Genomic DNA, 26,002 nt, shown 5'->3' with positions numbered 1-26,002 from the left:
CAACTAATTCTGTGTTTGTGTTGTGTGGTGGTGCTTTTATTTTTAAAATGACATACAGGTTTCTACAAAGAATGTTTGATGGGGTGGGGACAGAGACAAGATGGGCCTGGTGAGGTAGCGTTGATTAGTGTTGTTTCAGTTTTCTTTGTGATATTACTTTCCAGAAAATCTAGTTATTGAATAAAAAGCTCTAGCACAGATTCTCAAGTCTGGTGTTAACACTGTTTGGTATGGGACGTGAAACTGGCTTTTTGAAGCACACAGGTGTTGGTAATTGATGTCATGCTCTGTTTGTCATTAGATTCATGTTAATCATTCAAACTTTCTCCAATATGTCATTCTATTGCTGTCATGTTTTTTTTTTCTTGCCAGTAATAGCCAATACATATTTTTTCCCATCTAGTTACTTGCTTCATTTCTTCAGCCCTGCCTCAGTTATAACAGCAACAGCTGTGGCAGAAAAACATTAGTTTGTGTGGTAGTGGATTGGTTTGCTTATTCTCTATCCTCATCTGCACTAGATAAAGAAAAGGTTTGTTTGTACAGTATGGTAGCTAATATATTGCAAAATCCTAATGTAGACGAGGCAAGTTGTAATTTTAACTTTATTTAGCTGCTTGAGATGATCCCTGGAGGGAGCAAGGACTGTATAGTTTAGGGTCACAGTATAGTAAGGGCTGCTTCTTTTGGAGCGGTGTAGAGATTCCCCTAGAAGCTCTTATTGGCTGGGAGTGGGGATGGTGCTGGCTTCTTGCTGCTAGCTTGTCTCCCACTGTGGGGTGGAACAGAAACAAGGAATGGGGTTGCTCATTGCTTCCCATTGAAGAGAAGTGTTGCTTCAGAGCAGTGATGGGTGACTGGTGACCTGACTCCCACCGGAAGGGAGGGAAGTCATTCCACAACAGACAACATATTGGCTGAAGATTAGCTGGTTGGCTCTGGGTCTGACAGATGGGGGCTGAAAGGAAGTGACTGCAGTTTTACTTTGTGCTGTAGGAGAAAAAGTAGAGAGGGGTCTCCAGAGAGATTGGGAGTCGTGGGTGAGCTGCTGCTCTAAGGAGAGGTGGGAAACATCTGGGACGCCAAGACCAGCCCAGCAATATGGGGAGCAGACTTGTCAGCCTTGTCAGACTTGTCAGCTGGGGACTCAAGGACTCTGCACGACAAGATCATATTATACCCTTCCAGCAGACTGCACAACAAGGGGGATGCAAGGTAAATTTGTGCAGGTCTGAGCACTGGGGTGGAGCTGTATGAATAACTGATTTTGACTTGCTGGCTGAACCCAAAAATCTCCTCTTCATCTCACTCCCTACAAGAATAAAAAGCTTCTAGCTGAGCTGAAATGAAAAAGTGTTGGTTTGTTTTGTTTTACAAATTTTGGGGGCAAGTTTTTAAAAACCCTTAATTTGAGGTTGAACAAAATGTTTTGTTTCTGAGTTTTTACACTTGAAATAATAATTTTGAATAAAAAGATTGAAACACTTCATTGAAAAGTCAAAACAAAGTATTATTTTTAATTAGCTTGTTTTGTGAACTGAAGACTTGGTGTATTTGACATGAATTCATGTAATAGTGCAGTTTACCTAAATCTGCATTTTTTTTCAGTGAAAAAGTTGTTGAGCTGAAAATTTTCACCCAGCTGTACACTAGGGCTTGGGCTGTTTGGACTTCTAATCAGGCCAGAGAAAATTAATCGGTGTATATTGAGATATTGGGGGCTGGATGCATTGTATTATAGCTGGGGGAGGTGTATGTGTAACTCCCATTAGAGATCTCCTCCTGGAATCTCCCCCGATACTGTCTGAAGGATTGCTCCTACTTGGATAAAGGTATTACTTCATTGTTGAGAGTTATGTCCATTCCTAGAGCTAACTGATGCCTCTCCAGGGTGGGTTAGTGCAGTGGTTCTCAACCAGGGGTATGTGTACCTGGGGGTGGGGTACTCAGAGGTCTTCAAGGGGGTACTCAGTTTATCTCGATAGTGTTTATCAACCTGGAGCCTGCAACCTTCAGGGGGGTTGAGGGATGGGTTTTGGGGGGGAAGGTGTCAGAAGTTCAGGGCCAACATTAGGGGGTGGCAAGCAGAGCAATTGCCCAGGGTTGCACACCACAGGGGAGCCCGGGAAGCTAAGTTGCATGCTTCAGCCCCGCTGCCTGGGTTTGAGCTTCAGACTAGGCTCAAAAGTGAAAAACAGGCTCAAGCATCACACTGAAATGTGAGTACAATATTCATATTCCAATCAATTTATTTTACAATTATATGGCAAAAATGAGGAAGTAAGCAATGTTTCAGCAATAGTGTGCTGTGGCACTTTAGTATTTTATGTCTGATTTTGTAAGCAAGTAGTTTTTAAGTGAGGTGAAACTTGGGGGTACGCAAGACAAATCGGCCTCTGGAAAGGTTGAGCACCAATGGTTAGAAATGGGCCAGGAGTGTTGTCTGAGGCGCACAGTCTGTCTAGGAACCACCCTACCATCCCCACGGACTCCCACTTGACAATATTTACCCTGTACATACAAGCCTGCCTCCATTCTATTTAATGGCAGGCTAGTCTGTAGCTGACTCTTCAAAAGGCCATGTGCTTGGGAACTAAACCTTTCCCCTCAAATCTATGGGCCAGATTGCAGCTCTGCAATCCTGGAGCAGCCACAGGGCTATCCCCTAGGCAGAGTACAGCGTACTCTGGCTATATCTCTCCCTTCTCCCGACAAGCTGATTCTGCTATCTCTGGAGCTCAGGATTCCCCTGCACTGAGGAAATCTTCAGATATGTAGATCTGCCTGATTTTCAAGCCCTTTGCACCACCACTGTTCAAAGGATTGGATTGCAGAACAGGATTTGGCTTGTTGACTTTTTAAATATGTGGATATTATCAAGGCTCATTTAAATTGGGAAAACTCCCCTCTAGCGCCAATGCCTAGGAACTTATAGAGCAACAAAAATGGATTAATGTATTCCTTCATTTAACTCTGTGCAGCCACAAGAGCAGAAATTGGTCAAGAGTTCAAGCCTCTGCTGTTACGTTTCCACAGGAATTGGTGTCACTTATTCTGAAAAGCATGGCACTGCCTTTAAGACTGTACAATGTTGGTTGTCTTAACTGTTTTGTTAGTAGAGCAGGATTGTTCTTTGAAGCATTGCAGGGCCTCCTAGAAGTCTTATGACATTCTTCCCATTCTGTGCAATTTTTTAATGTTTATAAGTTTAATATTTTACAGTCTACCACCATATCATTAAACTAAATGAGGGAGAGAACACCTTGATACAGAATGACAAGGTTAAGTGAAACCAGATCTTAAGGAATTATTTTGATGAATATTTATCCAGAGATGTTCAGAGGAAGATACTGGTGTTTTCTTATGGTATTTTCCTTTTAAATTGACAATATTGCAGTTCAGAGTTGTCATAACATTTTTCATTAAGGTGTTGAGACTGTTAGGAGAGAATTATTGCTTAACTTCCACCAGCACTCAGGATACCTAAAAGTAGCTCCTTGGATAATTTTAATAAATATCATAATATTGACGTCTTCATTTATGTAATACTCACTGTGACTCCTAAGGAAAAAAAAACTACAAACTGTTTCCAAATGATAAGCTTTGATGCATATCCCAGCTTGGGTAGACGTACTCATGCTAGCTCTCCTCAATCTAAACTCCAAAAGCAATAGTGTATCTCAGTGGTCTACAAACTTTTTACGCACAAGATCACTTTTTGAATTTAAGTGCAACCCAGGATCTACCCCAACCTGCCCCGCTCACTCCATCCACCCTCCCTTCATCGCTTGCTCTTCTCCACCTTCACTCACTTTCACCGGGATGGGGCAGGGGGTTGGGCTGCAGGCTCTGGGCTGGGGCCAAGGGGTTCAGAGTATGGGAGGGAGCTCTGGGCTGAGTGTAGGGCAGGGGGTTACGGTGAAGGAGGCGGTGAGGAGTGCAAGCTCTGGGCGGGAGTTTGGGTGCAGGAGGGGGCTCTGGGCTGGAGAAGAGTGTTAGGGTGCAGGAGAGGGGGTTGGGGTGCAGGAGGGGGCATGGGGTGCTGGCTCTGGGAGGGGTCTCAGTGATGGGGATTAGAGTATGGGAGGGGTGCGGGCTCCCGCTGGGTGGCACTTACCTCAGGCGGCTCCCAGTCAGTGGCACAGCAGGATGAAGGCAGGCTCTCTGACTGCCCTGACCCCATGCTGCTCCCAGAAGCAACCAGCACACCCCTGAGGCCCCTGGGAGAGGGACAGGGGGTCTCCGCAAGCTGCCCCTCCCTGCAGACTCTGTCCCTGCACCTCCCATTGGCTGCAGTTCTCCATTCCCAGCCAATGAGAGCTGCAGGGGCGGTGCTTCCAGGCAGGAGCAGCGCACAAAGACCCCTACCTCCCCCCAGAGGTTGCAGGGGTGTGCTGGTCGCTTCTAGGAGCAGCATGGGGCCAGGACAGGCAGGGAACCTTCCTTAGTCCCGCTGCGCCTCCAGACTTCTAGCAGCTGGAGATCACTGTCAGAAGCTCCTGGACTGTCTAGAGGCTGACAGAAGCTCCAGGATTGACCAGTCGATCGCGATCTACCAGTTGGTGACCACTGGTGTAGCTGCAGTAGCATAGGCAGGAGTGGCAGCATGGGCTAGACACCTCGTTTAAAAAACCACCTGGACCTTGTGGGTCCAGCTATCCCATGCTACTGCTGTTCATACTAATGTGGCTAAGCTACTGTTTTTAGTGTGCTAGCGCAGTGAGACCCAGCATATGTTTACGTGAGCTGAGAATCACATCACTAGCTCCAAGTGTAGATATACTCTATAAAATGTAATTAATCACTGTAGTCTTAACTACCTTGCTGTCATCTTGTAAATACATAAGTTATTGTTTTTCCGTAAGGCTATATTCTCGCAAAAACTTATGCACATGCTTAATGTTACTATTGTGAGTAGTGGCTACTCATGGTAGTAAAGCTAATCATGTGCATTAATGTTCGCAGAATTGGGACCTAAATAATTACTATTAATTCTTTATAACCAGAAGGTAAATTGCATGACTGAATTACGTGTTACCACTTTTGTGGTTTTCTTAATGCACGTATTGTTAGAATCCAGTTATATTAACTATGTTGTATTTACACGTAGATTATTCTCAGCTATATAGTGAACTTTCTAGTTTCATGAATTAGTAGTAATTACAAGTATTGAAAAGCAAAACAGTAGAATTGGACTGTAATTGCTGTTTAACTACAAGGTAATTCCATTATAATGTAATACACAAAGTTTCAACAAAGTTTAAAATACAGAATACTTGAACTTTTTTCTATCATTGCTTGCATCAGTCAGGAACTTTGTACTTTCAGCAGAATCTCTGCATTTAAACAACAAAGTGATTTAATTCTCTCTTGGCATAATATTGCATTCTAAGAATTCATAACTGAATCAAGCTCCCTCAAAATCATGAAATTGGCTTAAACATCATGTCTTTAATTTTTTTTTATTATTATTATTTGCCTTTTGAGCTCTTGGAGTTTTTGAGGTATTTCTCTGCAACAATGAGGGCTAAAAAAATTGTGTAAAAGAAGGAAAGCTGAGATTCTCACACAATTGCATGACTCAAGGTGCTGGACTCTTATAAAAATAAAAATGCCACAAGACTCATGATAAAACCACAAGAGTTGACTACACTGCTGATGGTATAGTCTGGATTGGATTTTCAGTTTTCTTCCTGTCAATTTTTGTTCAGTACCTTCTTGAGCAACAGTGATTTTTGAGGTGTGTATGGTCAGGCTTCATTTCCTGAGTCTTTGAGAGGGTTTTTCTTTCTTATTTTGTGTATTTCTCTTCTATACAACCCTCCAGATGGATATGTTCCATCAAAGTAACCAGGACACCAATTGATTGCTGCACCTTCCTAATTCTTGTTGTTATTTTTTAATTACAGATGACATGTTTAACTAAAGTCCTCCGCCTTGACCCAGGCTGCTGTACCATTCATTTTTGTAGTAGAGGATTGACATTTATAGAAACCTTACTGAATGTAGAAAGTGCCTGAGAGAAACAGTCTCAGATGATTTATGAATCACTTAAGTTCCAAATCTGCAACTGAGACAGAAAAACATTTAAAAGTACTTTAAATCCAGATTGCAACTGAAACACAATATCATAGTTCTGTTACTGTCAATGCCCTATACCGCAAAGCAAGAGGGTGTATATGTATGTGTATAGAAAGGCAGTTGTATAGACAATGAGAACAACAGTTATAGTAGATAGGATAAAATTAAATAAGGGATATCCACATTCATGGTTCATGACATAACACATCTTGTTACTGAGGGAGTTCAGGAAGAAATTTCCCTTACGGACAGGGATCCTTGGAGTTTCCTCTGAAGCATCTGGAACTGGTTATTACATGATATATTGATCTAACCAAGTACATCAGCTCCCATTCCCTGAGAAGTACATTAGAGATCACAGGTAAATGGCCAGAATACCTGATATAGCAGCCCTCCATACAATACCACTAAACTGGGTATTGTTCCTAGGCATTCAAATAATTTTGGAAAATGACAGAGCATAGTACCAGAAAAGCAATATCAAGGCATCAGCCAAAACTCATTAGCTAATGTTACCATGTAACTTATGGAAGCACCTTTTTGGGGGATAATACTTTAAGTGAAATAAACCCATTCCCCCCACCTTACCCCCTCACTCTAGGTAAGCCTTTTTGTGGGGAGTAAAGGGGACTCATGAATAGCAGGTATTGGTCTGGCAGGACATTCCTGGCTCTCACATACCTCAGTGTAATGTAGCGCTAAGATGAGGAAAAAGCAAATTATTTGATCCTCTAAACTCACAAATCTGTTAACATATCATTGGAAAATATTCACCACAGAAATAGAGATTTAAAAGCAGCTGCCACTTGCAAAAGCATCAATCATTCATAAACCATCTGAGCACCTTAGACAGTTTTTTTGGTTTTTTTCTGTTTGTTTGGTGGAAACTTCATTTATAGATTATTCATGCTGGTCTAATTGATTTGCAGGAGAGCTAACAACCCTATTTCCTGCACCTGGTTTGACAATTGACACCATCTGGTTCATTGGATTAGCAGCTGTAGTTCACAACTTCTATCAATTCAGACACATTTGACAAGACTTCTGCTTCTTTGGTCTCTTCCAATTCATTTCCCCCCTTTATATGCTGAAATCTGCAGAGCGTCTTCATTGCAAAGCAAGGGTTCCTTAAGTTATAGGATCGGGATAATGATTATCCCAATCTCACTGGGGGAAAAAATGCATCATGCTAACAGCAAACATGAAGGGATGAATTAACACTGTATTTTATTTACTTCAGTGGAGATAAATGGGGGCTCAGCATCTCATAGGAGCAGACCATTCATCATGAAGTAGCTAAATATAGGTTTCAGAGTAACAGCCGTGTTAGTCTGTATTCGTAAAAAGAAAAAAGAAAAGGAGTACTTGTGGCACCTTAGAGACTAACCAGTTTATTTGAGCATGAGCTTTCGTGAGCTACTGTCTTCTGCAGTTTCCACGATATGCTATGCATCCGATGAAGTGAGCTGTAGCTCACGAAAGCTCATGCTCAAATAAACTGGTTAGTCTCTAAGGTGCCACAAGTACTCCTTTTCTTTTTTCTTTTTAGCTAAATATAATTATCCAGTTTTATTAATTAGAACCCAATTTTGTCTAATCCTCTAGTCCCTAGAGAATACTTGCCAGTTCACTAAATCTTTGAGTCCAAATTCCCAGTTAGGTAAATTGGGAGAATAACAGTATAATAGTCTCCTACCAACAGTTGAAGATACTTGGTGTATTTTCAGATTATACTTATTTTTATATATATATCATTCTACAGATGGGGAAACTGAAACACAGGTAAAATGACGATTCTGAGACAGGACGGCCTGCTTGTGGTCTGAGCCTGGGCCTAGTAGTCAGAAGACCGAGATGTTCTCAGCCTCATGCTGATTGAAAAGATATGCTAACAAGGACTTATTATGTGACTTTGAACTGGCCAGCTAACCTCTCTGTATTTCATTTTCCCTATATGTACATTTGGGATAGTATTTACCTGCTTTATAGAGGGATTGTGGCCCAACTACATTCTATATGTTGGTATAAAAACACTAAGTGTATCACAAAAGATGTAGGGAAAAAATTCAAGAGCCTTAAACTCCCACCATGTGCTCATAGACTCATAGACTTTAAGGTCAGAAGGGACCATTATGATCATATAGTCTAACCTCCTGCACAACACAGGCCACAGAATCTCACCCACCCATTCCTGCAATAAACCTCTCACCTATGTCTGAGCTTTGACGTCCTCAAACCATGGTTTAAAGACTTCAAGGTACAGAGAATCCTCCAGCAAGTGACCCATGCCCCACGCTGCAGGGGAAGGCAAAAAACCCCCAGGGCATCTTCCAATCTGCCCTGGAGGAAAATTCTTTCCCGACCCCAACTATGGCAATCAGCTGACCCCTGAGCATGTGGCAAGACTCACCAGCCAGATACTCAGGAAAGAATTCTCAGTAGTTACTCAGATCCCACCCCATCTCACATCCCATCACAGGCCATTGGACATATCTACTACTAATAGTTGAAGATCAATTAATTGCCAAAATTAGGCTATCCCATCATACCATCTCCTCCATAAACATATCAAGCTTAATCTTGAAGCCAGATAGGTCTTTTGCCCCCATTGCTTCCCTTGGAAGGCTGTTCCACAACTTCACTCCTCTGACGGTTAGAAACATTCATCTAATTTCAAGTCTAAACTTCCTTATGGCCAGTTTATATCCATTTGTTTTTGTGTCCACTTTGGTACGGATCTTAAATAATTCCTCTCCCTCCCTGGTATTTATCAGGGTCATCCAGATCTTCCTTTATGATATCCCAGTCCTTCTCTGAATTGGCAATACCTCCCAGCTTTGTGTCATCCGCAAACTTTATTAGCACACTCCCACTTTTTGTGCTGAGGTCAGTAATAAAGAATAAATAAGATTGGTCCCAAAACCAATCCCGGAGGAACTCCACTGGTAACCTCCCTCTAGCCTGATGGTTCACCTTTCAATGTGACCCGTTGTAGTCTCCCCTTTAACCAGTTCCTTATCCACCTTTCAATTTTCATATTGATCCCCATCTTTTCCAATTTAACTAATAATTCCCCATGTGGCACCATATCAAACGCCTTACTAAAATCAAGGTAAATTAGATCCACTGTGTTTCCTTTGACTAAAAAATCTGTTACTTTCTCAAAGAAGGAGATTAGGCTGGTTTGGCATGATCTACCTTTTGTAAAACCATGTTGTATTTTGTCCCAATTACCATTGACCTCAGTGTCCTTATCTACTTTCTCCTTCAAAATTTTTCCCAAGACCTTGCATACTACAGATGTCAAACTAACAGGCCTGTAGTTACCCGGATCACTTTTTTTTCCTTTCTTAAAAATAGGAACTATGTTAGCAATTCTTCAGTCATACAGTTCAACCCCTGAGTTTACAGATTCATTAAACATTCTTGCTAATGGGCTTGCAATTTCATGTGTCAGTTCCTTTAATATTCTCAGACAAAGATGATCTGGGCCCCCCAATTCAGTCCCATTAAGCTGTTCGAGTTTCGCTACTACCTCGGATATAGTAATATCTACTTCCATATCCTCATTCCCATTTGTCATGCTACCATTATCCCTAAGCTCCTCATTAGCCTCATTAAAGACTTAGGCAAAGTATTTGTTTAGATATTGGGCCATGCGTAGATTATCCTTAACCTCCACTCCATCCTCCGTGTTTAGCGGTCCCACCTCTTCTTTCCTTTTTTTCTTCTTACTTATATGGCTATAGAACCCTTTACAGTTGGTTTTAATTCCCTTTGCAAGGTTCAACTCTACATGACTTTTAGCCTTTCTCACTTTATCTCTACATGTTCTGACCTCAATAAGGTAGCTTTCCTTGCTGATCGCTCCCATCTTCCACTCTTTGTTGGCTTTCTGCTTTTTCTTAATCACCTTTCTGAGATGCTTGCTCATTCATCTTGGTCTACAACTCCTGTCTATGATTCTCCCCCCCCCCCCCCGCCTTTCTTGGGATGCAGGCTTCTGATAGCTTCTGCAACTTTGACTTGAAGTAATCCCAGGGCTCCTCCGCCTTTAGATCCATAAGTGCTTCAGTCCAATCCACTTCCTAACTAATTTCCTTATTTTTTTAAAGTTAGCCCTTTTGAAATAAAAAACCCTAGTCACAGATTTATTTTTGTTTATCCTTCCATTCAGTTTGAGCTAAATTAGCTCATGATCACTCGAGCCAAGGTTGTCCCTTACAACCATTTCTTCTATGAGGTCCTCACTACTCACCAAACCAAATCTAAAATGATGTCCCCTCTTGTTGGTTCAGCAACTACATGATGAAGGAATCCATCAGCTATCGTATCGAGGAAAATCTGAGCCCTATTATTATTACTAGCATTTGTCCTCCTGTCTATATCTCAGAAGTTAAAGTCTCCCATGATCACGTAGTTCCCATTAGTATTTACTTCATTAAAAACAAGGAAGAGGTTTCTATCCATATCTAAATTAGATCCTGGCGATCTATAATGCATTCCTTATGCTATTATTCCTATATGCTAATCCTTATACTTGATTCTGATAATCTTCTTAACAATTGTCCAGTATTCTAATTTTCCATTTTTGGTTAAGATGAATGTGAAGGTGTGGCAAGACAATCCTGGATACCTAGATGCCACAGATCTCCTTGGCCCTTGTCAGTCTAGGTATAGAGATTTCACTCGTTGCTTAACTTAATGATTTTCTCCTGATGATGGATGAAGATCAGTTGTCCATAATGATATTGTTAGGGATAACAGCTGTCTCCTATACTAATGTTCACAATAACGAGCAAAAGTGGATAGGACATGCTGTTCCCTTGAGTGATTTTGTTCCAATCTCTAAGGGGGATTGGAGGCGATTCCTTTTGTGCCCAGATGATTCACTAGTGTAGAACTCCCTTTTCTCCTCTCTTGTTCAACATGTATGTGGTGTCATTGAGAGGGCTAGAGAGCAGGCATGCACCTAAATTTAAGAGCAAAACCAGGGTAAGTTGAACTGATGCAAGCCACATATTAACTTTGCACTGCACATCTTTGATGAAGCTACACTGGGTGCATAAATCCTAATGCAGGAAAAAACCTAACCTCTCTCATGTTCCATCTAGGCAGCACTGTTCACTGCCTTACCGTTTGGCAAAGATCAGGGTGTAGGAGAAGGTTATGGCCAGAACTTGATCTGGATCAGACAAAAGTGTTGCTGGCAGGATTTGGGAAGCAACTGGAAGATTTGGCAAAGGCTACAAATGCCCCTTTTTAGCATATCTGTTCCTGACACTTCTTACTTGAGTTCACATTCTGGGGTATTGTTGGATATCCAAGGGCTGGTATGTGATCATATAGCAGTCACGATCAGAATGGCTTTCTTTTACGCTTTGTCTGCTCAAGAATATTGACAGTCATTGCTGTCCTGATTCTTGTCTATCATCTTGTCATTCAAATACTGCAATGTGCTGTACATGGAACAACACCTTAAATCAAATTGAAAACCCAGGATAGTGCCAGAATATGGTGGCTTTGTAAGTAGAGTTTCTCACTGTGATCACATGATACCAATATTCTGGTATCTACATTGGCCGCCCATTGGTTTCTAGGGGGAGTTCAAGTTACTGCTTTTGACCTATAAAGCTCAAATGTTTTTGGCTTTGCCTCTTTCTGCATATATTATTTGTATCCGCATGAGACTTTATCACAGCTGCAGTCAGTAGGGGCTTTTGAGGTGGAGTCATCTTGTAAAATAGAAGGAATTTCTGGAAGGTTATTTTCCACAAGGGATCCTAAAGAAAACAGTCTATGGCAGTGGTTCCCAAACTTATTTCGCCGCTTGTGCAGGGAAAGTCCCTGGCGGGCCGGGCCGGTTTGTTTACCTGCCGCGTCCACAGGTTCGGCCGATCGCGGCTCCCAGGGGCCGTGGTTCGCTGCTCCAGGCCAATGGGAGCTGCTAGAAGTGGTGGCCAGTATGTCCGTCGGCCTGCACCACTTCCAGAAGCTTCCATTGGCCTGGAAAATGGTGCGGGCCGACGGACGTACTGGCCACCACTTCTAGCAGCTCCCATTGGCCTGGAGCAGTGAACCGCGGCCACTGGGAGCCGCGATCGGCCGAACCTGTGGACGCGGCAGGTAAACAAACCGGCCCAGCCCTCCAGGGACTTTCCCTGCTAAAGCGGTGAAATAAGTTTGGGAACCACTGATCTATGGCAGACACAAGCAGTTCAATGTTTCAAGGCTTACACTGAGCAAAGAATTTGAACATAAAATTCAATTTATGCATATAGAGTATTCATACCTTCAAAACTTTTCTCCAGCTATATTCTTCAATCTTGATTTGTACTTTAGATTGCCATAAAATAGGCTAAGTTTGTCCAAAATCCTATCCATCCCTACTGGATTTTATGTATGCAGAAAACCACTGATTGGGTAATAGTGGCATGTATCAAATTCAAATACTCTGTTTTTGAAAATTTGAAAAAAGTATTTACAATCTCCTTTGGGCAGAGAACTGGTAGACAATTTCAGTCCTAAGGAAACCTAAATGAGACCACCTGAACAGGGTATTGTAATAAAGCAGTGTTTCTACTTTAACCATAGCTGTAACTATTATAGTGATGCTTAGCATTCTTTGGGTAAGTGTGCCTCCTAGCCCAGATACACAGATGTGTGCTAGCTCTGCTAAGTTAGTACACTAAAAATAGCAGTGTTGACGTGGTCCAGGTGGCGGCACAGGCTAGCCAGTCAAGTACAGACCGAAGGGGTTGAGCAGACTTATACGGGGGTGGTTAGCCCATGCCACGACCCATGCTGCAATATCCACACTGCTATTTTTGGTGCACTACCCTGAGCAGAGCTAGCATATTTGTTTACTCTATTTTCATGTGCAAAGTGAATCTCCAATATTTCAGATTAATACAGTTTTGGGGGTAAAACACAAACTTGTTGCAGTATATTATAATAGGTGCTTTATGTTACCTGTTAGTTTATTAAAAAAAGCTCTGAGTAAATGCTGTTTGAATCACTGGAGAACAAAGCCCTTAGTGGAGAGAGTTGCCAGCACTGATATCTTCACAACTCTCTCCCATTAAAGATAACTTTCAGGTCCCATGAGTACAGCTAGTCAGCAACCTGTTTCCATTCTTGCAGCACACTCTCAGGACTGTAGCTTTTGAAAGAGATATTAATTAAATGTGCTACCTTTTCCTTGGAGAGCAGGATATCGAACTGCCAGAGACTAGTAAGAAAACCACTGTTTGAACTACTGTATTTCAATTGGAAATGGTAAGATCAGTGGGAACTCCACTTTTCCCTAGAGTCTGTTTATTTTCTATCCTAGAATTTTGCACATTTTAGTTATTGACACATTAGAAGCATATCTCCGATAGTTTGCACAGCATATTACTAATTTGTTCTTTATATAAATTGAGGAAGAGAGAGATTTGCTAATATCATGGCTTTGATACACTGAGGTGCTATAGCCTTTGGGAATTTTGCCCTTTGATTCAGGAGCTCTTTTGGTTGATTGGTATGTGCATTCTATTCCTCTTCTCTTCATTCCCCCATGTTGGGGTGGGGAAATTTACTGCTATCATAATTGCAATTAATGGAGTGTTACAGCCTTTGGGTGGGTTGGCTACCGTTTATGAGGCATTGATTTATAAACTTGGCGTTATTTTCTGGAAGGAGAATTAATTGCCCCTTCATTTTTCCCCCTCCTCATGCAAAGGAAGAATCAATAGTTTTAAGGATGTTTTTTTATAGTGTAACACTTCAAAGGGGTGAAAAAGTCTGATACCTTATGTTGAGTTTTGATGGACACTTTAGTGTTTAAAAGTCTCTTTAGAACTACCTGGTATATCTGTTTCTTAACTGACTCTTCTAAATTTGCACCCATTAAAGTCAGCATGGGATTATGATGAGGTGTTTCTATAGTCAGTGGAGTAAGAGACAGGGGGAAATACTGACAACTATACAAATCCAGTATTGGTTTAGTACAATTGGAAATATACAGATACCTACATGCAGAGATCCGGGAGCGAGCAAGTATTTTACTATCACTGCTGTTGCATTAGGAGCTTAATCCAAACTCCACATAAATCAATAGGTTTTTTTTAATTGACTACAAAGGGGATTTGGATTAAGGCCGAGATGACCATATTCTCCCCAGCCCTAGCTAGTATAATATGCAATGGTCATCATTAACGCTTCCTGGGGATGGAAATTTGCATGAGAGCCAACCTTATGTAGGTCAGGCACAATATAGCCCAAGTTACTATGATGTCTGAGCTCCTGTTGTTTGGATAAATAGATTAAAAACGACAACCCTGTAAATTAGAAACACATTATTCCCATTTGACAGACAGACAACTGAGACACAGAATCCAAGCTGACACAGAAAATCTATGGTAAAGTAGGAAATTGATCCTGGATTGCAGCCCTGAACCATTGGGACATCCATCCTTTCTAGCAGATATTGGCATCTCCTGTGATTTGAAAGTACTCCAACACTTTCCAGGAGCTGAACAAAGTATAGAGGTGTTTCAAGCACACCAATAAGTCAGAAAGTATTTGCAAGATATTTATGAGAAGTCAATAGATTTGAGCAATCCAGCTCCCTTCAAATAGCTTCTTTACAGAATTTGAGATTATATATATTTATTTATCTGGGGAGCTAGGCACACCCCTACCTCTGAAATTAATGGGAGTGGTGTAGGTAAGTCTCCTAGTGGAGTTTGAAAGTCCCATCTATAGCCTCTTTCTTATCATTAATTCTCAAAGATCAGTTTACAACCTTCTCAGATTTATTTGTTGCATAAATTACTTGTTACACAAATTACACAACTCTCCCCACTTTTTTTAGTCTGTATCTTAAACAACTAGTTATTGTGAATATTGAGTACTTGCCAATTAAGACTAGATACTTCAGGTTGAATTGGATATGTTTCAGTTCCTTCTTCAAAATAATTTAACTCTTCAGATCAGGTGTCCAGCACAAACTCATGTACTCTGAATTTAACATTACTTTCTCCAATTGATGCAAAGTTTGTATGTGCAGATATTTCTGCTAGTAAACTTATTCAGAAAGATACGCTTTCAAAGTGAACACAAAGTTCATTGTTTTTCCTCTATATTCAAGTGAATATTCATGGATTTTTTAAAGGTATTTACCTAGCTCTAGTAATAAATCGCAAGAGACATCAATATGCATAGCAGCAATCTACCAGTACTTAATGTTTGGGGAATTTTGTTTTGTTTCAAATTACAAAGACATTTTCCTCCCTCCCTTCTTAAACATAAAACTGATGTGACATGACAAGGAAATTTTGCTTTACTACAAAGTAATTAGTAACACATTAAGTTTACTGAACTAATATATGAGCTAACACAATTGTTTCAGGGAACTGTGGATAAATAAGGTTGTACCATTTTTTTTTCAGTGTTGACAGGGAATCAGTTTAATTCATTGTTTGGCTTTTGGGGTCACATCTATATTTCAGTTAAGTGGTAGTGTTTGTTTAATTGGGACTTACCAGTATTCATAATATTCTATTTATTTGGGACAGGGTACCCAACAGTTTTATAAATAATGTGACTTGTATTTTATCCATTCATTGGAAAAGGGAGAGATTTAGAAAAAATTATGTTCAATAGTCCTTCAGAAAAGAATGCCTGGAAATACCAGTGAACACTATAAAGTAAAAATTCCCACAACACTAATAACCATGAAATCAGATACTTAACTAACCAAACATAATTTAAAGTATTGAACCATAGAGTATTCAAATCACATATGTTAAATAATCTCTTTTAATAAACACTTCTGTTTGTTATTGCACATAAAGAATTTGGAGTAATTCATTCCCCTTCCTGAACAGGTTCAGCCATCTCTATCAGCCTGCCAGTCCAGGTCCTGCAAGAGGATTTAGGAGGCTGCACAAGGGAGGGGGATATAATTAGGTGACATGCACAGGAAATAGGTGGTACAGAGCACAGCTTGATGATGGCTCTCTTCCTGCTGTTGTCAGTTGGAAGCGACAGAGGAGGAAAAAAGACCCGGATGTATTGGTTGATCACAGGATGACTATGAGCCGCCAACGTGATTCAGCTGTAAAAAAGTCTAATGCAGTCCTATGACACATCAAGCAAGGTATTTCCAGTAGAGATAGGGAAGTGTTATTGCCATTATAGAAGGCACTGGTGAGATCTCATCTGGATACTGTGTGCAATTCTGGTCTCCCATGTTTAGGAAAGATGAATTCAAACTGGAACAGGTGCAGAGAAGGGCTTCTAGGATGATCCGAGGAATGGAAAACCTACCTTATGAGAGGAGACTCAAAGAGCCTGGCTTCTTTAGCCTAACCAAAAGAAGGCTGAGGGGAGATATGATTGTTCTCCATAAATACATCAGAGTGATAACTCTTCTCCCTCCATGGTATTTATGTAAGTTAAGCACCAGTGTGGACACAAGAACACCTGGATATAAACTTGTCATCAAGTAATTTAGGCTTGAAACTAGATGAAGTTCTGGAACAGCCTTTGAAGGGGAGCAGTGGTGGCAAAACACCTAACTGGCTTCAGGACTGAGCTTGAAAAGTTTATGGAAGAGACAGTATGAGGGGACTGCCTACAATGGCAGTGAATGCGAGCAGCAGAAATCTCAAATGGGGAGGGCTCTGAGTTACTATAGAGAATTCATTTCCAGGCATCTGGCTGGTGGGTCTTGCCCACATGCTCAGGGTCTAACTGATCACCCATATTTGGGGTGAGAGAGGCATTTTCCCTGGGGTCAGATTCACAGAATCCCTAGGGCAGGAGGAGTTCATCTTTCTCTGCTGCATGGATCACAGGTCACTTGAAGGTTTAAACAACTGTAAATGGTGGATTCCCTGTAATGTAAAGTCTTTAAATCATGATTTTAGGACTTCAATAACTCAGCCAGATGTTATGAGTCGATTACAGGAGTGGGTGGCTGAGGTTCTGTGACCTGCAATGGTAGGAGGTCAGATTAGATGATCTTGATGGTTCCTTCTGGTCTTAAAGATTTACAAGTAATGGGATAAGGGCAGGGTTATCCCAGAGAAGGATCATAGGTGGAGGATTAATTTCTTTGAAGATCTTCTAATCCCCCCTCACTATACTAAGACCTCTGATACCACCCCCACACACCCACTTTGAATTTCCCTGGAAGACAGGCAAATTATTCAAATAAGGCTCTGTGGAGAAGACTTTGCCCAAAATGTCAATGTAAAATACAAAATAAACAATGGATTGTGGCATAAAAATATTCATAACAATTTTATATAGCTTCTAATAGCACCCTCATTGCCATAGTATCGGAGTGCTTGCCACTAGTGCATAAGGTCCAATCCTGCAAAAACTTATGCATGTGGGTAACTTTACTACCATGAATAGTCTTATGGACTTAACTGAAACTAGTCCATGGTAGTACATTAAATATGTGCACAAGTATTGGCAGGATTTGAGCCTAAGCATTGAGACTAAATCTGTCATGTGTAGTTTGTGCTCTCTCCTTCTCTCTCCAGGGAGAGAATTGTGTGTTCGATGTAACACTTTGTTTTGGTAAGGGGTTTTGCCACTTTGTAGTAGATTCTCAGCTGTACCCATGTGCTGAGCGCTGCATGGGAAGGGCTGTTTGCAGTTTCTTGATCTTGGGGCCAGTTGGACACTAGTCTTACCCCTAGTGCATTTAGAGTATCCAGCACCCTGCTATGCATACAACTTAATGTACATTATACATTATAATTAATGTTAACTAGCAAAATTGGTTGAAAGGTTAAGGGTTGTTTTGGGTCGGGGTGTTAATGTGAACAAGATTATGGTTTCGTTTTGGAGATGGGAAGCTTTAGATTATTCAGAAGTGAGCACCACATGCAGATCTACAGACATAGTTGCATTTGTTTAAATTATTAGCTGTTGCAGTAATCATTTGATTTCCCTATCAAAAGAAAAAAAAGTTTTTATAGGAAAGACTTTTAGTGGAAAAATTATAAAAAACTAAACCAACTAGTTTTTCTGCCATGCTAGCACTAAACCAATGAGAATTTTGCATCACCCATGTTTGTGTGGACCTACTGGTGCTCAAGGGGTGCATAATTACAAAGAAATAAAATGAGTGAGAATATGAAATGGCTCAAAGGCACCAACAAAAATAAGCTGTACAATGCATTCATAAGATAAAACATTCCTTTCCTTCACTTTATTCTTTGGATGTTTTGCTTTCCTAATAGCTTCAGGGCTTATAATCACTAAATAGCTAAAATGTACAAGGCTGTACCACTTCCTTCCCTTACGCAGTTGTACAGTTGAAGGAGGGAGTATGGACTCCTCTGCCAGCCTTTGCATGGTCCATGTAAGGTCCACTCTGAATTGCAGTCCCTGAACGTGGCAAGGTTTACCTTCCATGGCCCTCAGGAGCAACTCAGCATAAAGGAAGTGGGGATGGGCACCTCAAACAAGTTGCACTACTCCAGTAGTACCAAGGAGACATTTATGAGTCAGTCATCCCTTAAGTCAAAATTCTTACCTTGCTTCCTCCTGGCTCTGGGAGGTAGTGGTTTGCTGTTGTCATATAACATGATAAGGCCTTTAAAAAAAATTAAAAAAAAGCAGGGTGGGGGGGAGGAATCTCTAGACCTAGTTAAAAACAAACTCACTAGGAGTTTGATACCTTCTTTTTAAAGTGAAAACGTAACCATGAGAAGTGGCATGCATTCAGTCAAATTATAAGAACATAACAGACACTTTATCTCTTTGGTGACTATACGCTGTGTCTTTATATTCACACTCCAGAAGTTTTAAGAGAATGGAAGACAAAGCACAAACAAGTCCATAAAAACACTGCTAACAAAGTCTTAAAGAAACAGTGCAGTTGAAGTAAATCTGGGTCTCAATGTTCTTTGGTTTTGCTCTCATTTTCTGTAAAGCTCTTTCCCCCGAACTAATGGCAGGCTTTTTCTATCAGTCTTTGTCTGCTGTATGCTCCAAAAGTCTTATCCCAAACCAAATGATACTTGCCTGTTTTATTTTATTTTATTTTAGATTTTAGGGTATGCTTGGGTCACAGTTCTCAAGCTCTTCTCTGAAACCAGGAGAGCTAGAGAATTTATTTATTATTTTAAATTAAACAGAGATTCTCACCTAATTGTGGGGACTCTAAGAAAAAAACATTAAGTGTCACAAGATTTGCAGTGACATCATGAGTGCTGGAAATGCTGTGTTCTGAAATGTGCTCTCAATTTCTGTAGGAAAGTGTGGCCTGTGGAGACTACAGTTCCCAGCATGCAATTCTGCATCTTGATAAGAAGGGATACAGAAATGCAAACTGTATCTATGGTCTGCAATTCTGAAAATCAGAGTAGCAATAAGGCATTTTGGAACTCCAGTCTGGGCCACTTTATCGGGTCAGGGGAGGGGGAGTGAAATCAGTGGAACCCATATATGCTTAGCCAATTGCTATTGTGGCCTGTGTATCTATAATACGTCTAAAGCGTCCTTTCAACATACTATCAAATAACTTTGGTCTAGATTCACAAAAGGATTTAGGTGCCTAAGCATCACCACTCCAAAGTGTGTCTGCAAATCTATTCCTTAATCTACTTTAGGGTGACCTGATGAACAGCAATAAGATCCCCTTTCTTAAAGATTAGGAACATGTACACAATAACTAATTGTAAGTGGATCATGGGAGATCATATGTGTCTTTCAGTGTCTGCCACAATGAGGCTCTGATCCTGATAGGGACCTCTGAGATCTACCGTAAGCGGATGTAGCCTCCCAGTTCAGTGGGTGAACAGTATAATCCTGGAGTAGAATGTTTAGTACTTTGGAATGTTTAGTTCTCTTGGCTCTTCATGTTCTCTTAAACACTTCTCAGTCTGCATAGCAGTTAGTAGATTATTCTCAGGAACTTTTTACTTACCAGAGAAATCAGATACCTTCCTGGACGTGGTTTTGAGTTGTAGTCTAGTATTGGTGTTCTGCATGCCACATGCATGCTTATAATGGAGTATTAAAACATACAGTTGGTAGAATGTCATTCTGCTACCCACAGGCCTTTCTAGATATAACTTTAAGGAGGCCCTGTTCATTCAGGGTGAGGCTGCAAATTCTACTGAGGTGGGTGATGTCTCCACAGCTGACTGAGAGTGCACTGCTGACTAGATACTTTAGCTGCCACACCCCCTATTTATCAAGAACCTATGGCTGCACATCCCTTGGCCCACACCGCTTCCCTCAGCCCCCGTTGGCCTGGAGCGGCAAACCGCGGCCAGTGGGAGCTCTGACCGTCCGAACCTGCGGATGCTCCAGGTAGACAAACCAGCTCGGCCCGCCAGGAGGCTTACTCTGATAGGCCACATGCCAAACTTTGCCGATCCCTGTTCTACTGTATGATCACCAGTCAGTTGAATGAATCCAACAGGGTATTTAGTCAGTTTCTATTCTTACTTTGGGCTTCCCGGGCACATGCCCAGTCTCAGATTTCTTGTTGTTGTCCTTCCCTGGGACATGAGACTCTGCAGTCCAGCCACCCTTGGACCCTGAAACCAGCATCTCAGGTCTCCCAAGTCCTCCAATACATTGATTACACATGCTCCTTCAGCTCTCATTCTAGCTGTGGGCACTCTAGCTTCTAGTTTAACCCTTTCAGGGACAATCTGGCAGGAAAGCAAGGAAAACAGGCTTAGCAAGAGAATTCCTTAATCACAGTTGCTTTACTCTTTAGAGAACTAGTGAGGTACAAATCTTGGCAAAATAAGCCCTAAAATGCATCCCCCACCAAATATAAAATAAACAATCTGATCTCACTTTTCTGAGTCCAAGGCTTGTCAGTGCCTAGCTTGAAACAGAGTCCCTCCTACCCCCCTCCCCGCCCCTACTCTTTAGCCGGTCCTGCCTCCAAGAAGCATCCTCTCAAAAAGTTTCTCTTCTGTTGCCATGTGTCCAGACTGAGAAGCTGCACATCCACCAGCCATGCTGGTGCCCCTGTGTAGAAAATTCATTAGCCCCTGGGGTTGGGCCAGCAGTTAAGACAAACAATGTTGATGGCTCCTGATTTCTTTGTGATGGCTTCTCCATGAAGATCTTTCAACAGTGTGTCAAGCATCTTTCCTGTCCAGTCTAACTCTCTTCAATGTAATTCAGTAACACTGATTATTAAGCTTAGATGTATTCAGTCAGCAATACAAAATGGAGGTTACCATGCATAATGGAGTCCATAATTTGATACAAACACATCTCACTTTGTCACACAAAATATACTACTAAAGACTCTCACCAAAAGTAAAAGAAAAGGAGTTATATTTAATAATATATTAATTTAATATTAGTTTAAGGAGCACAGATGTTTTAATGCAGCAGTCTATATAAATTAATAGATTGTTTTAACCTACGTCTGTTAGCATATTTCACAGGGCTAGAAAGCTAGGAGGCTTAAAAAAGATAAAGGGTTGCAAGAACAAAAATACGGTGATACAGAAAGAAAATGCCATAAGAATTTGTTCTTCAGCTAGTTTTTGTCTTTTGCCAATTTACAGGGCTTTAACTGGTCCAGAGCAACAATTGTGGCTCAGAGGTGGAAGAATCTGGGTGCCAGTTTTGACCCAGCAGGTATAGTGCTTTCAGGCTGACCACGGTCCATAACATGGACCAACAGTCATACCAGCACTTTTCTCCCGAGTCAGAGCAATGTCAATTCATCTCTTTATAGCAATCTTCTAATAAAACTGTTAGGCATTTGATCTAGCAAAATTCTTTCTGAATTATGGGCAATTATTATTTCAGATAACTCCCTAGAAGCACATAACTTTGTTAGTGCCTGCAAACAAACGTGGATCCCACTTGGTATCGTTAGTTCTGCACTGTTCCACTATACATTAGCCAGGTTTATTTTTCTAGAGTCACTGGGAGTGCTGTGATGAAGCAAACGCAGCAACTAGATGAAAGGAAAGATGGGCGTACAGAAAGAGGATTAGGATCAAGGTGCTAGGACAGTGATTGGCAACCTTTGGCATGTGACTCGCCAGGGTAAGCCCCCTGGTGGGGGGTGGCGGTTTGTTTACCTGCCGCATCCGCAGGTTCGGCTGATCGCAGCTCCCACTGGCAGCAGTTCACCGCTCCGGGCCAATGGGGGCTGTGGGAAGTGGTGGCCAGCAGATCCCTCAACCCGCGCTGCTTCCTGCATGCCAAAGGTTGCCTATCCCTGCACTAGGAGAAGGGTTATAGAATCATAGAATATCAGGGTTGGAAGGGACATCAGGAGGTCATCTAGTCCAACCCCCTGCTCAAAGCAGGACCGATCCCCAATTAAATCATCCCAGCCCGGGCTTTGTCAAGCCTGACCTTAAAAACTTCTAAGGAAGGAGATTCCACCACCTCCCTAGGTAACGCATTCCAGTGCTTGACCACCCTCCTAGTGAAAAAGCTTTTTCCTAATATCCAACCTAAATCTCCCCCACTGCAACTTGAGACCATTACTCCTTGTCCTGTCCTCTTCTACCACTGAAAATAGTCTAGAACCATCCTCTTTGGAACCCCCTTTCAGGTAGTTGAAAGCAGCTATCAAATCCCCCCTCATTCTTCTCTTCCATAGACTAAACATCCCCAGTTTCCTCAGCCTCTCCTCATAACTCATGTGTTCCAGTCCCCTAATATTTTTTGTTGCCCTCCATTAGACTACTCATTTTGAAAAGTGCTCGGTGTTCACTAACTTCTACTTCAGCAACTACCACAGATGGCCAAGGGGAGAAATGCGGGGGAGGGGTGGGAGGGAGGGCGAAGCTTGGGTAGAATGTCACTGGAAAGAGAAGCCCATTTTTTCCCCTGACTGTGGCACTACACTGAAGTTACATACACAAATCTTAGTATAAGATTGGAACTAATAAACTCCTAGCCTAAAAGCAACGGTCAATAATCGACTAAGCCATATTGTTAGAGTGTGACTGTGAACTACTATTCCTTCAACTCTTTAGATGGTGCTACTTTTTTTTTTTTTTTAATGACCACATCACTTCTGACCCACAACTTTTGAAGTTATTTGAGACACAAATTTTAACCTGTTCAAATGACACAGGGTCAACTTCAGACAAAAATAACAACCAGCATCAATTTAAATCAACCATCAACAAACTGTGCATGCATGTATAGTATTTATTGATTTACGCTAATGTTCCTGTGGGCTTGACAATGTCAATGTTATAGTGATGTAAAAATTAGCTAATATGAATGAAGAAATACCAGACATAAATCATTTTTTCAAACTAACAAGCAGATTAAAATGAGCAGACACGATCACTGGTAATAAATAATCAGGCTTATATCACTTCAAAAGGTAAGTGATCTTCACCGTATTTAATCACAAGAATTCCATTAAAGTCAATGGGATTCATGTTGTTGAATTTCTCAGCGTGTACTGGCATATGTTTCAGCATGTACTGGTATAAGCTTAGAAGAAAATTTAATAAGAATATTATTTCTGGGCTGGTCCAACCAAGATCAAAAGGGGTCCCTCAATATAGATGCTTTCCTGAATGTTATGTAAATGTGACCTACTTTAAAATCTCTACAGAAGACAAACCCTGGCAATTGGCAGGCTAGGGAAGAGTGACAGAGCCAGCTGTGTTAAACGTGTTGTGTATAGGGTGAGCCTGATCCTGCAGTGGAATCCAATAGCATGGCATGGACCCCTGTACCTAGGTTAAATCCCACTGACTTCACTGTGATTCTCCATATATAAATGTAGGAGGCCTTTCCTCTGGTGGCTCAAGATACAGTGACATGAACCTACAAATATTTGAGCACAGTTACTCATTCTTAAATATTTTCAGGATCAGGAGTTATGTAAGTAAATACTGATCTGCTGGATTCCTTAAGCAAGTTTCTTTACCTCTGTGCTTAAATTTCCCCAACAGTAAAATGGGGATACTGATAGTTACCTCTTTTGTAGAACGCTTTATCTATGGTCGGGGAAAAAAGACAATGGTTTTTAAAAAAGCAGACTTTAACAAATTCAGAGAACTGGTAGGTAAGGTCCCAGGGAAGAAAATAAATGGGGAAAAGTAGTTCGGGAAAGCTGGCAGTTTCTCGGAGACAGTGACAGACTATCCTGATGTGAATGGAAGAGAGTAAGATTACCCATCAGGAGATCTTTAATGACCTGAAAATCAAAAAAGAATCCAAGTTAAAACATGGACAGATTGCAAAGGATGAATACAAAGAATAGCACAAACATGTAAGGACAAAATCAGAAAGGCTAAGGCACAGAATGAGTTACGCCTGGGAAGGGACAGAAAAGACAAGAACAAGAGATTTTATAAATATATTAGGCGTCAGAGAAATATGAAAACTAGTGTAGGTCCACTACTTAGCGGGGAAGTAAAGGTGATAATGGATGTCACAAAGAAGGCTGAAGTGTTTAATGCCTATTTTGCTTTGGTCTTCTCAAAAAAAAAAGTTAATTATAATGGGATACTTAACACAATGTTAAAACAATGGGGAAGGAACAGCAGCTTGATAAGGGGAAAACAGGTTAAAGAATATTTAGCTAAGTTAGATAAATTCAAGTCATCAGGGCCTGATGAAATTCATGCTAAAATACTTAAGGAACTAGCTGAAGCAATTTTGGAGCCATTAGCAATTATCTTTGAAAACTCATGGAGGACAGGTGAGGTCCCTGAAGACTGTGGGAGGTGGGGCTGGGGTGGGGGGTGATGATGCAAACTTAATACCTAACTTTAAAAGGGGAACAATGAGGAACCAGGGAATTATAGATGATTCAGCGTAACTTCAATACCTGAAAGATATTGGACCAAATTATTGGACAATCAGTTTGTAAGCACCTAGAAGATAAGTAATAGCCAACATGAAACTGTCAAGAAAAAATCATGCCAAACCTACTTAATTCCCTTCTTTGGCAGAGTTATTTGCCTAATGGATAGGGGAGAAAACAATCAACTTGATTTTAGTAAAGCTTTTGATGCTGTCCCACATGACATTCTCATAAGTGAAGTAGGGAAATGAGGTCTAGATGAATTGCTATAAAGTGGCTTTGCATCTGGTGGAAAAACTGTACTCCGAGTAATCATCAGTGGTTCACTGTCAGACTCTAAGGCTATATCTAATGGGGTCCAATGGAGGGAGGGGGGTTCCTCAGGAGTCCAACATTAGTCAATATTTTCATTAATGTCTTAAATAATGGACTGGAAAGCACACTTACAAAATTTGGTACAAATTTGAACGACACCAAGCTGGGAGGGGTCCAAAGCACTTTGGGGAACAAGATTAGAATTCAAATGACCTTGATAAATTGGAGAATCAATCTGAAATCAACAAGATGAAATTCAATAAATACAAATGCGAAGGACAATACTTAAGAAGGAAACATCAAATTAAGTGGGGAATAACTAGCTGGTACTATGTACCAACAATATGACGCAATGGCCAAAAAAAAAAAAAGCCCAATCATTCTGAGGTGTCATAACATAGTGTAACAGTATGTACTGTAACATAACAGTAACATAACATAACAGTAGTGTCATATCTAAGACATGACTCTGCTCAACACTGGTGAGACCTCAGTGAAAGATGTGGACAAATTCAAGGAAGTCCAGAGGAGAACAACACAAATTGATTTAAAAAAAAATAGAAAAGTTGACCTGAGGAAAGATTTAAAAAGAGAAAACCCTGGTCATGTTTTGCCTTGAGAATACTGAATGCATACCTTGTAAGTCTTTAAATATGTTAAGGACTGTTATAAACAGGGTGGTGATCAATTGCTCTCCATGTCCTCTGAGGAGAGGACAACAATTTTTCAGCTTAATGTGCAGCAAAGGTGATTTAGGTTAGATATTAAACTATAAGGATAGTTAAGTACTGGAATACATTACTAAGGGAGGCTGTGGAATCCTCA

The sequence above is a fragment of the Natator depressus genome, chromosome 1 (genome assembly GCF_965152275.1).
Source record: "Natator depressus isolate rNatDep1 chromosome 1, rNatDep2.hap1, whole genome shotgun sequence".
Classification (NCBI taxonomy): domain Eukaryota; kingdom Metazoa; phylum Chordata; order Testudines; family Cheloniidae; genus Natator; species Natator depressus.
This window is presented reverse-complemented; position numbering follows the sequence as displayed.